The following is a 10,241-nucleotide window of genomic DNA, read 5'->3' as shown; positions in this document are numbered from 1 at the left end:
ACCCCTAGTTTCATGCACGAATACAAAGCAACTGACGTTTCGGAAGTCAGCCATCATTAATAATGCCATGGATATATATTTTGAAGCGAAATTTCATTTAATACACTGTGCGACAACAAAAAAAATGACAAGGAAAATCGAGTAGATTATGAAAGTAGAGCTAAAAATATGAGACACGTGTATCGGCGTTTTTAAAGTTTACGTCGGAAAGTAACCAAAATAGACGGGGCAAGTTCCGCTCATTTTTAATTTCTTCGAAATTTTCGAATTAATATATCTTGGAATCCTTACATTTCAGGTATTTAGTGTCTTTGGCAACTTTACTCAGGAGGGTATGGGGAATATTTTTGATTACATTTTTAACCCTCATGCGGTTCATCAAAGGGGTCTTTTTTGTCCTTTTTTTAAAAATCTTTCAAAAACTCCTTAAAAATGTGATCGTATCAAATCCAAATATTCTACAAAATTTTTCGGCATAAAATTTTACTATAGGTCTCAGAATACACCAAATCTGTAACTCTTGTCTAATCGCCAGGAATCTCTAAAAATGAAAAACACGTTTTAGGGTTAAAGTCGGACTTCATCTGAGTTTATTCAAAATTGTCCCACAAAACATAATTTTAGAGAAATGGTGTCAGAGACAAAAATATTCTTCATCAAATTTCACTATGGGTCACCAAAGAAACGAAATGTCTATTTACATTTTATAGCATGAAAATATCAGTATCAATTTTACTGAAAAAACATGAAAATATTTCCCAATTTTTGTGATGAAAAATGTTTCCTTCTTTTTTCGAATTGATACACACGGTGCCCTTGAATCAAATTTAAATGGAAGGTGCTTACACCTGGGAAGTTTTTGCGGATTCTGAAACTACAATGTTCATAGATGAGAAAAATCAAAAAACAAAAAAAATCGCCGGAGCGCTTTTTAAATAAATCGCGATTCAAGTTGATATTTTTAGGGGTTATTTAGGTTTTTGCGATTTTGCTTGGAAACCGCAAGTCCTATCAAAATGGGAATAAAGAAAATGTTGTAGATATCAAAATTCTCTACAAGATTGGCCTCAATAATATTTTCGTAGGTTTTACAACTGTTGAGATATAGAAGTTGAAATTGGGACAATTCAAATTCAATTCAATTCTGTATCGTCTCCTTATAAAACAATGTCATGACTGCAATTTTCCAACTTAAACTTATATATCTAAAAAAATGGTACAACCTAGGAAAAACTACATGACCCAGTCTTGTAGAGAATTTTCACAGCTATAAGATTTTCTCAGGTCCCATGCCGATAAGACTTGCCGTATTTAAGCAAAATCGCGAAACCCTAACAAAAAAACCTAAAAACGTAAACTGAACTTCTTTATCTCAAAAATGGTACAGCCTGAAAACAAATCATAAAGGTCAATCCTGTAGAGAATTTTCACAGCTACAACATTTTCTTAAGCTCCATTTCGATTGGACTTGCGGTTTCCAAGCAAAATCGTGAAAATCTAAAAAACACCTAAAAATGTGAATTTTGACCGCGATTTATTTAATAATCCCTACAGCGATTTTTTCTTGTTTTTGGATTTTTCTCATCTATGAACATTGCTGTTTCAGAATTCATAAAAACTTCACCTGTGTAAGCGGTTTTCATTAAAAGTTAGTTAAGGCGCACCCTTCGTGACATTGTCTTATAAGGGGGGATACAGTCAGTGCATTGTCCCAATTTGCACTTCAATATCTCAAAAATGGTAAAACCTACGAAAATACCGTGAAGGTCAATCTTGTAGAGAATTTTCATGGCTACAACAGTTTCTTCAGTCTCATTTTAATAGAACTTGCGGTTTCCAAGAAAAATCGTGAAAACCTAAACAACCCCTAAAAATGTCAACTTGAATCGCGATTTATTAAAAAGGCGCTCCGGCGATTTTTTTTGTTTTTTGATTTTTCTCATCAATGAACATTGTAGTTTCAGAATCCGCAAAAATTTCCCAGGTGTAAGCACCTTCCATTTAAATTTGACTCAAGAGCACCGTGTACATGGAAGTAATATAAAACTTGGTTATAGGTGAAAAGTGTCAAAGGATGAACAATTCTACACAAAATTTCACTATGAGTTTCGAAATAAACCATGTATTTATGTATACTATTTCCTTAAAAAATTAGATTACAAATTTATATATATTAGGATGAAATTATATGTTTTAATTTTGGACTGTTAATTTTACATAATTCCATACTGGATAAAAATATAGCAAATCCTTTACTTTTTGGGTATATTGTTAAAGAAAGAAATGTTCCAAAAGAAATTTCATTGTGAGTCTCTGAATAAAAGAAATATGTAACCATAACGTATAACATTCTTAGCAGCCCTTGTTTTTGGTGTAGGGTTTAGGGCCGTATTTTACAATTTTTAACCAGATTGTCGTTGTGTTTAAAAAATATAAATATCTTATTGAATATCAGAAGATGCTGTGTGTTCAATTTAAATAGCTTTAAAACATTTGGGGTGAACATATATTTGAAAAATATAGAAAACCCAGATCGGACCTGCCAAAATTGGTATTTTTAATACTTTTAACTTAAATTACGTATTTAGGATAAGCCATTGGTTGCTTATATTGTATGTCAAAATACATTAGAGGTCTACGGCTATCGTCCAGTGAAAATATAGGTGTCATATGGGCTCTCACATATACAATTTGGTGTGGTCCAAAAAACTACAATGATGGGACTCACTCCTACTTTGGATTTGATACGATCACATTTTTAAGGAGTTATTGAAAGATTTTCAAAAAATGACAAAAAAGACCCCTTTGACGAACCGCATGAGGGTTAGAATTTTTATCAAAAATATTCCCCATACCCTCCTGAGTAAAGTCGCCAAAGACACTATATACCTGAAATGCAAGGATTCCAAGATATCTTAATTCGAATATTTCGAAGAAATTAAAAATGGGCGGAACTTGCCCCGCCTATTTTGGTTACTTTCCGACGTAAACTTTAAAAACGCCGATACACGTGTCTCATATTTTTAGCTCTACTTTCATAATCTACTCGATTTTTCCCATCATTTTGAAAAAAATTGAATTTTGTTGCACAGTGATATTAATTCTAAAATATCTTCGATCATTTCATATCATAAAGAAAAAAAATATATCTTAGAAATAAAGTATTTGATCTTTACAGCTGAACTAAGTTTGAAGCATATTGAGCATAAACTGCAAATATGCACATAAAACGTCAGGAAAAAGCCATCAGCAACATTATTTATTTAAATCACATTTTGCTCTCTTTCTATGTTGCCATTCGAAAACATTTTCTAGTACCTTTTTCACTCTGCCAGAACAAAAGTTGTATAAGCAAATGTGAATTTTATGTTGTTGGGAACAACAACAATTTGTAGAAAAAAATTTGCAACAAAAGTTCAGTGGTAGTTTTCACAATATCGCTGTTGACAATAGCTCAGCCCTGCCGCTGTTGTTTCTATCGCTATTGTTGATATCAGTGTTCGTGTTGTTGTTTTTGCTACCATTCTTCTACAATTAATGTTGCTGTTATTATATAAAATATGTTACACATCTGAATGTAGTGTTGCATAAAGAGTAGTAGTTGTTATTAGTAGTTAGCTCAAGTCTGACAACAAATATTTCAGAAACATTAGAGGTTTTTTTAATAACACAATATAACTTTGGGAGTTAAGTTTATAATGAAGATATCCATCAGATTAGCATAGCTGAATGAATGACAAACGACCGAATGGCTGCCAACATGGGTGGTACAGTGCTACGCATGTTCGCCTTGCACAAAGTGGGTCTATGGTTTCGTCACTAACCAGACCTTCACAATAAAAATCCTAGCCACATTTTCTTCTTATTTCGGCTATGTAAAACTTTTCATTAAGTCGGCGATTCAAAGGAGGTCGCATATCAATGAGGAATTAGTTCGGCCCGCACTTTTTTAACCTCCACCATAAATTATATTGAAACCAGATGTCTGTTATTGCTGTTGGATAATGTGGCTAAAACTTTAAAAATACCGAAGATAGCACGGTGCCGTTCTACAGGGAATATATCAAAAGCGAGGACATATACAGCCAATTGTGTAAACGATAACTCTCGAAGGCAGTAACCGATTTGGTCAATACTTTGCATATCGTAATATTTCTACACAAAATTTCGGAGAAGTTCAATTTAGGACCTGCTATATAATCGCTATGATTTTCTTTGTAAACACTTGTATTTGCTGCATCCATTACAACGGTACAAGTTTTATGAGGGGCAAGTCCCTACTTCCTGAGAAAATAGACCGAAATGTGTAAAAATCCCCTATGTCACCATGTGTGGTGGCTGGAACGCACGATAACTCAAGATCGGATCAGCCGATTCGGTCCTTGTGTTACAAACGGAATCACATACCATACGAGGGTTGCTCGATAATTTTCTGGTCTAACAATGAAAACGCGAATAATTATTGTCAAGATAACTCTAAAACTGTTTATATTTAAAAGCGTTTGGTTTGGTTGTATCTTTCTTTTTTTCTTTTTGTCAGTGGCTGAGGATATAAATCCGTCAGTACAACTGACTGCTACTTCCTTACTTGTTTTTTTGCACAGTGATTTTTTCAAGTAGACAACACAACTTATGGCGATGTCAAACTGTCCTGAGTACGTTTATGCTAAAAAGTGTCTAACTTTCCAATAGAAATGTTAAATGGCACCGGACAACACACAGTGTTTCCTAGGCCAGACAGTTTTCGAGCAGCTCTCTTATTATGGTTGAGGTATAAAAACTAATCGGGATGCACATTAAATAAAATTAAATTTGTCATTCCGTTTGTAAAAAATCGAAATATTCATCGGAGACCCCATAAAGTATTAATAATCATGATCAGGGTAAAATTCTAAGTCGATATAACCATGTCCGTCTTCCCGTCTGTCCGTCCGTCAGTCTGTTGAAATCAAGATACAGCTCGCAATTTTTAATTTGGCATAGAAGTTTCTATTACTCCTAGGATGTTTGGTATTGCAAATGGGCTATATCGGTTCACGTTTTGATATATGTAGCTCCCATAGAACGGTACCACCCGATTTTCGGTATTTTGAAGATTTTAGCTTCATTATCAAACCGAAATGACTGTATATTGGTATTTAGTCTTTGTTGGGGGTATACAACTCTCCCCAGAATTTTTTCGGTATATGTCCACGCCTCAATATAGCCCCCATAGAACGATACCTCCCAATTTTCGGTATTTTGAAGGTTGTGGCCTCGATATTCCTCCGAAATGGCTGAAATTTGGTATTTAGTCTTCGTTATTCGTATAAAAATGTCCCCCATAAATTTGTTTTAGCCACATTACCTTACAGAAATATTGGTATGTGTCTTCTCCATTAAACGAACGGAAACTAGCTGTTCCATTTTATTTCAATACAACTCGTGGTGGAGGGTATAACAAGTTCGGCCCGGCCGAGCTTAACGCCGTTCTTACTTGTTATATTTAAGATAAAGATACAAATTTACACATAGGGTTTCCAGTTTTCAAGGCAATTCTTCGCCAAAAATTGTGGACAAAGGTCCACGTTTTGAACAAACTAATAATAACCTTTGCACATCCAGGCAAAATTTGAAGGAAGGGGTTCCACGCGATGACATGATTTCATGGCATCTTTTGCATTGGTTCAAACGAAGTCGTGAAGGATCCGATCTTTTCATTACCCAGCAAAATTAAATGGAAGTGATTCCATGTGAAATCATGATTTCACTGGTTCTTTTGCATGAGTGCGAAAGGAGTCGTGAAAGATCCCATCTTTTTCATCGAATTTTCATGAGTGCAATGAAGTCGTGAAAGGTCCGATCTTTTTCATCGAATTTTCATGAGTGCAATCGAAGTCATGAAAGATCCGATCTTTTTCATCGAATTTTCATGAGTGCAATTGAAGTCGTGAAAGATCCGATCTTTGTCACAATATTATCATGAGTTCAAATAAATTGATAAGTAACCGCACAATAAATTATCAAATACTCATATACCCGAATAATTGTGTACTTGCAAAAGTAATTGTTAAAATGAAAATAAAAGTCAGATGAAAGTGGTCGATAGTGGCAAAATTTATATATTTTAATTAAAAATACAATGTAAATTGATATAAAACAAAAGAAAAATATATTTTGTGTTTGGAAACCTGTTTCGTTTTGTGGATATTAAAAAGAAGTATGAAAAAGACCCGGTCTATAAACCACGAGCTTCCCCAGCCGACCAACACCGATATAGTAAAACATATCGAGCTGCAATTATTGGGTTGGTTGGGCCATGTTAACAGGATGGATAAAGATGCCACCGGCATATGAATACGAGCCATTTGACGTTATGCGACCCGAGGGAACAAAACTCCAATGGAAAGATCACGATATCACAAGCATGGCATGCAAAGTGAGAGAAGCAAAGTAGGAGATCGGTAAAATAAGTATAAAAGAGACCATAACGTGGTAACTATTACAGGATAAGCTTTTTCTTTTGAAATAAAATAACAGAATTCAAATTTATACTAGATTTCCCAAACGATGAGCTTGGTTCAGAGATTGACACATAATTTATCGAATATTGGAAAAACGGAACCCCCAAGTTGAAAGAAGTATCTTGCAGCCATCGGAAGAGATAAATATGATATTGCAGATTAATATAATATATAATTTTGAAAATTACATACAAAATAAAGAAAAATAACATCTGGCGATACAAATCATCTGCGCATTGTATTCTTATTAATTCAACAAATTACATAATTGTATTGCGAATTTTATTTCTGATTGGCAAAAATCCGGATCCAAAGCATTGGTGCAAGAAGCCATGACGATGAACTGGTGCAAGAAGCCATGACAATGAACTGGTGCAAGAAGCCATGACAATGAACCGGTGCAAGATGCTATGACAATGAACTGGTGCAAGATGCCGTGACAATGAACTGGTGCAAAATGCCGTGACAATGAACTGGTGCAAAATGCCATGACAATGAACTGGTGCAAAATGTCATGACAATGAACTGGTGCAAAATGCCGTGACAATGAACTGGTGCAAAATGTCATGACAATGAACTGGTGCAAAATGCCATGACAATGAACAGGTGAAATCAGGTGTCACTCCCTTGTAAATTTCATCGGTGATTCACCTAAATTTGCACCTATGACAAGTCACTTGCACCTATGATTCAACTCATGATCTGTCATCGAACATTTTGCTGGGTAGCATTTGAACAAATGCAAAGAAAGTCGCGAATGCTCCGATCTTTCCATCAGCATTTGAACCCATGCAATGGAAGTTGTGAAAGGTCCGATCTTTTCATCAGCATTTGAACTCATTCCATCGATCCGATAGAGATGAATTTTGTGTGTTTTATTTATACACATTTTTCTAAATATATAAGATTAATTATTTACAATAGGCTTGATGTTGTCGGAGACTCGTAATCACAACCAACGTTGTTAAAACTCTCTTCGTAATGATAATGTCCTTGCAAAGGGTAGGTGAAAATGACATGCCAAAGCATTGGTGGAAATGACATGCCAAAGCATTGGGGAAACTGACATGTTAAAGCATTGGTGTAAATGACAAGCTTTAGATCCAAAAACGAATAGCATCTTTTGGGGTCCACGAACATATAAAATTCATCGATGAAGATGCTAAAAAAATTACATGTCAGATGACTTGCACCCATGATTGAATGGCATCTTTGGCATCGAACATTTTGCTGGGATTGTGGTGTGGGATATAATGATTATGCAAATGTCTACTAAAACAAATCAGTTTTAGCAGATCTCTAAGAAGAAGTTATGCAGCTTTCTTCCGGCGGTAAGCAATAAATTAAATCTAAATGTGTCAGACAAAGTGGACCTCTTGATGTAATATTTTCAGATATTTAATGTTTTTCTTATGGAGTATGGTATAAAACATTCGGCATAGTAGATCTTTACACCAATTTTATTGTTTATGTCTTAATTTTATGATTAAAATAATATAACCCTTAGGCGCTTAATCGTAATACATAGTTTTTATCACAACAAAACATGCCACACAATAAATGTTTTTTATTAAACACTGAATTTTTATGGAATATCTTACGCATGTAAGAGGCTTCAATCAATCCATAGCAATAAATAAGAAATTTTCAGAAAAATTTGTTATGTTCCTATTGCAAATTACATTATAATATTGATGATTTGAAAAGTTTCAATACATCTCATGTGTGTGCAAATTTACTAAGTCCACCCTTATAAAAATAACCTCAAATCCATAGACAAAGCAGATTTTCTCTATTAAATGGGGATCAAGTGGTTTATAATCAATTTTTGCCAAGATCCAAATACAATAAAGATTTAACATGCATGAAAATTACAAACAGCAGAAAGTGAAACGATTTGGGTTTGTGACAAATGTTGTCTTCATTGATGCTGCTGCTTTGGTCTGTCAACAAACAAACAAAAAAAGGTCAAAAATTGTAATTTAATTTGTTTACAAAACGTGTCCAAACTGAAATGCCTAAGACAAGGTGGTATGACACATTCATTTCTTTGTGTCCTTTTTCTTATGTTGATGTCCTTAAGACACTTATTGTCGGAGTAGTAACTGTACGACGAATGGATACTATTAAGATAAGCATTAGGTTAAACAATGTCCAATAGCACACAAATGTGTGCGTGAGTATCCCTTTACTTGAAATATTTTCAAAAAAAGAAGAAAAACTACCCAGTTGTTCGGGTAACTAGGGAATAACTAACAATCTTTCTGGCTACTAATAAACACAACTAGTTACCACCCAATCTAGTGACAATGTTATAGTCTATTGTTCCCCACTGCATTACCAGTAACCAGTCAATTCGATAGACATTTTCTGAAAGTACATATTGAGACTACGAAATCCCTAGTTGGGTTTCGTGTTTTTAGATCGGGTTTGGATTTTATGACCTCATCTATATCGGGATAAAACGACCGTTTTTTCCATTGATCCGGGCTTTATCTCAGAAACTAATAAGAATTTTGTTTTGCGATCTTCAGCAATATTGTAATCCTAAAGTAGTAGAACTTAAGTGTCTAACAGACGAACTAGGAAGAACGGCACCTAGCGCATCAAAATTGATAAAATATAGGAAAGTTTACATAATTTCTATAATTATGTTTAGTAACAAGCCAAACTATCGACAGTTGAGCCAAGTAACTTTTCGCAAAAATTGTCCAAATAATGTGCTTATTCTCATATTTGAGATTTTAATGCATTGTTGATATATTTATCAAATTGTCGTTGAAAAATGTGCTAGAAACAAGGCGATATAGGCATTTTACAACCAAGATATGTTCTGAAGAGTTGTGTACTACATTCCAGCGAATATTTTTCCCAAAGATAACATTAAGAAAAATTTAACCGAGTTGGAGATACGCTCCGAAATATATACAAATTACGGAATTTTTAGATATATCATAAAATTTGAGCAATCAATGATAATAATTTTTTAAACATATTTTTTTCTTGTTCTTATCTACAAGTTTGCAGCGGATGTCATGGAAAGATTCTTATTGGTTTCAAAGATATAGCCCCAATTTGCTTTAAAAGTCAATATTTAACCATGTTTCGATAGCGCCATAAAATCCGAACCCGATCTAACAAAACAAACCCAAAAGAGGGTTTTTATCTACTGGGTCAGTACTTCCCTAAAAACCGCATTAAAAGTTGTTTGCACAAAATTACATTGAAAATGTTGCACAGTGTAGTCTTGGGAAACACAATTGTCCCTTCATTGCATTACCAGTAACTAGTAAATTCGCTAGTCAGAAATTATAGCCAATATTACTAGCAAGTTGAAGTCAGATAAATGGGTAAATGCATATATGCATTAGCCACACTCTATTTTATTACAAAGGACAATATAATATTCTATACATATGGATATGATAGGTTCATCTTAATCCTTGATACTGGAACTTGTGTGTGACTACTTGATACAGCGACTTATGTTTAGTTGGTCCTTGGAATGTTTTTTCGTGTACCCTTCAGATCATTCAAAAGATCCTGAAATACAATGTCTAAATGTTTAATGAAATGACACGATAATGAATTGTGTCAAAATATGTATCAATACTTACCACAGATATATTAGAAATATTCTGCTTAAATTATTCATAATTTCTATAATTTAGCTCATAACACGTGCTTCTTGCAAAAACACATTTACATTTTTATTCCCTCAGCATTTATGCTAACGAG

The sequence above is a fragment of the Musca autumnalis genome, unplaced genomic scaffold (assembly GCF_047663935.1).
Source record: "Musca autumnalis isolate F117 unplaced genomic scaffold, ASM4766393v1 scaffold_2, whole genome shotgun sequence".
Classification (NCBI taxonomy): domain Eukaryota; kingdom Metazoa; phylum Arthropoda; class Insecta; order Diptera; family Muscidae; genus Musca; species Musca autumnalis.
This window is presented reverse-complemented; position numbering follows the sequence as displayed.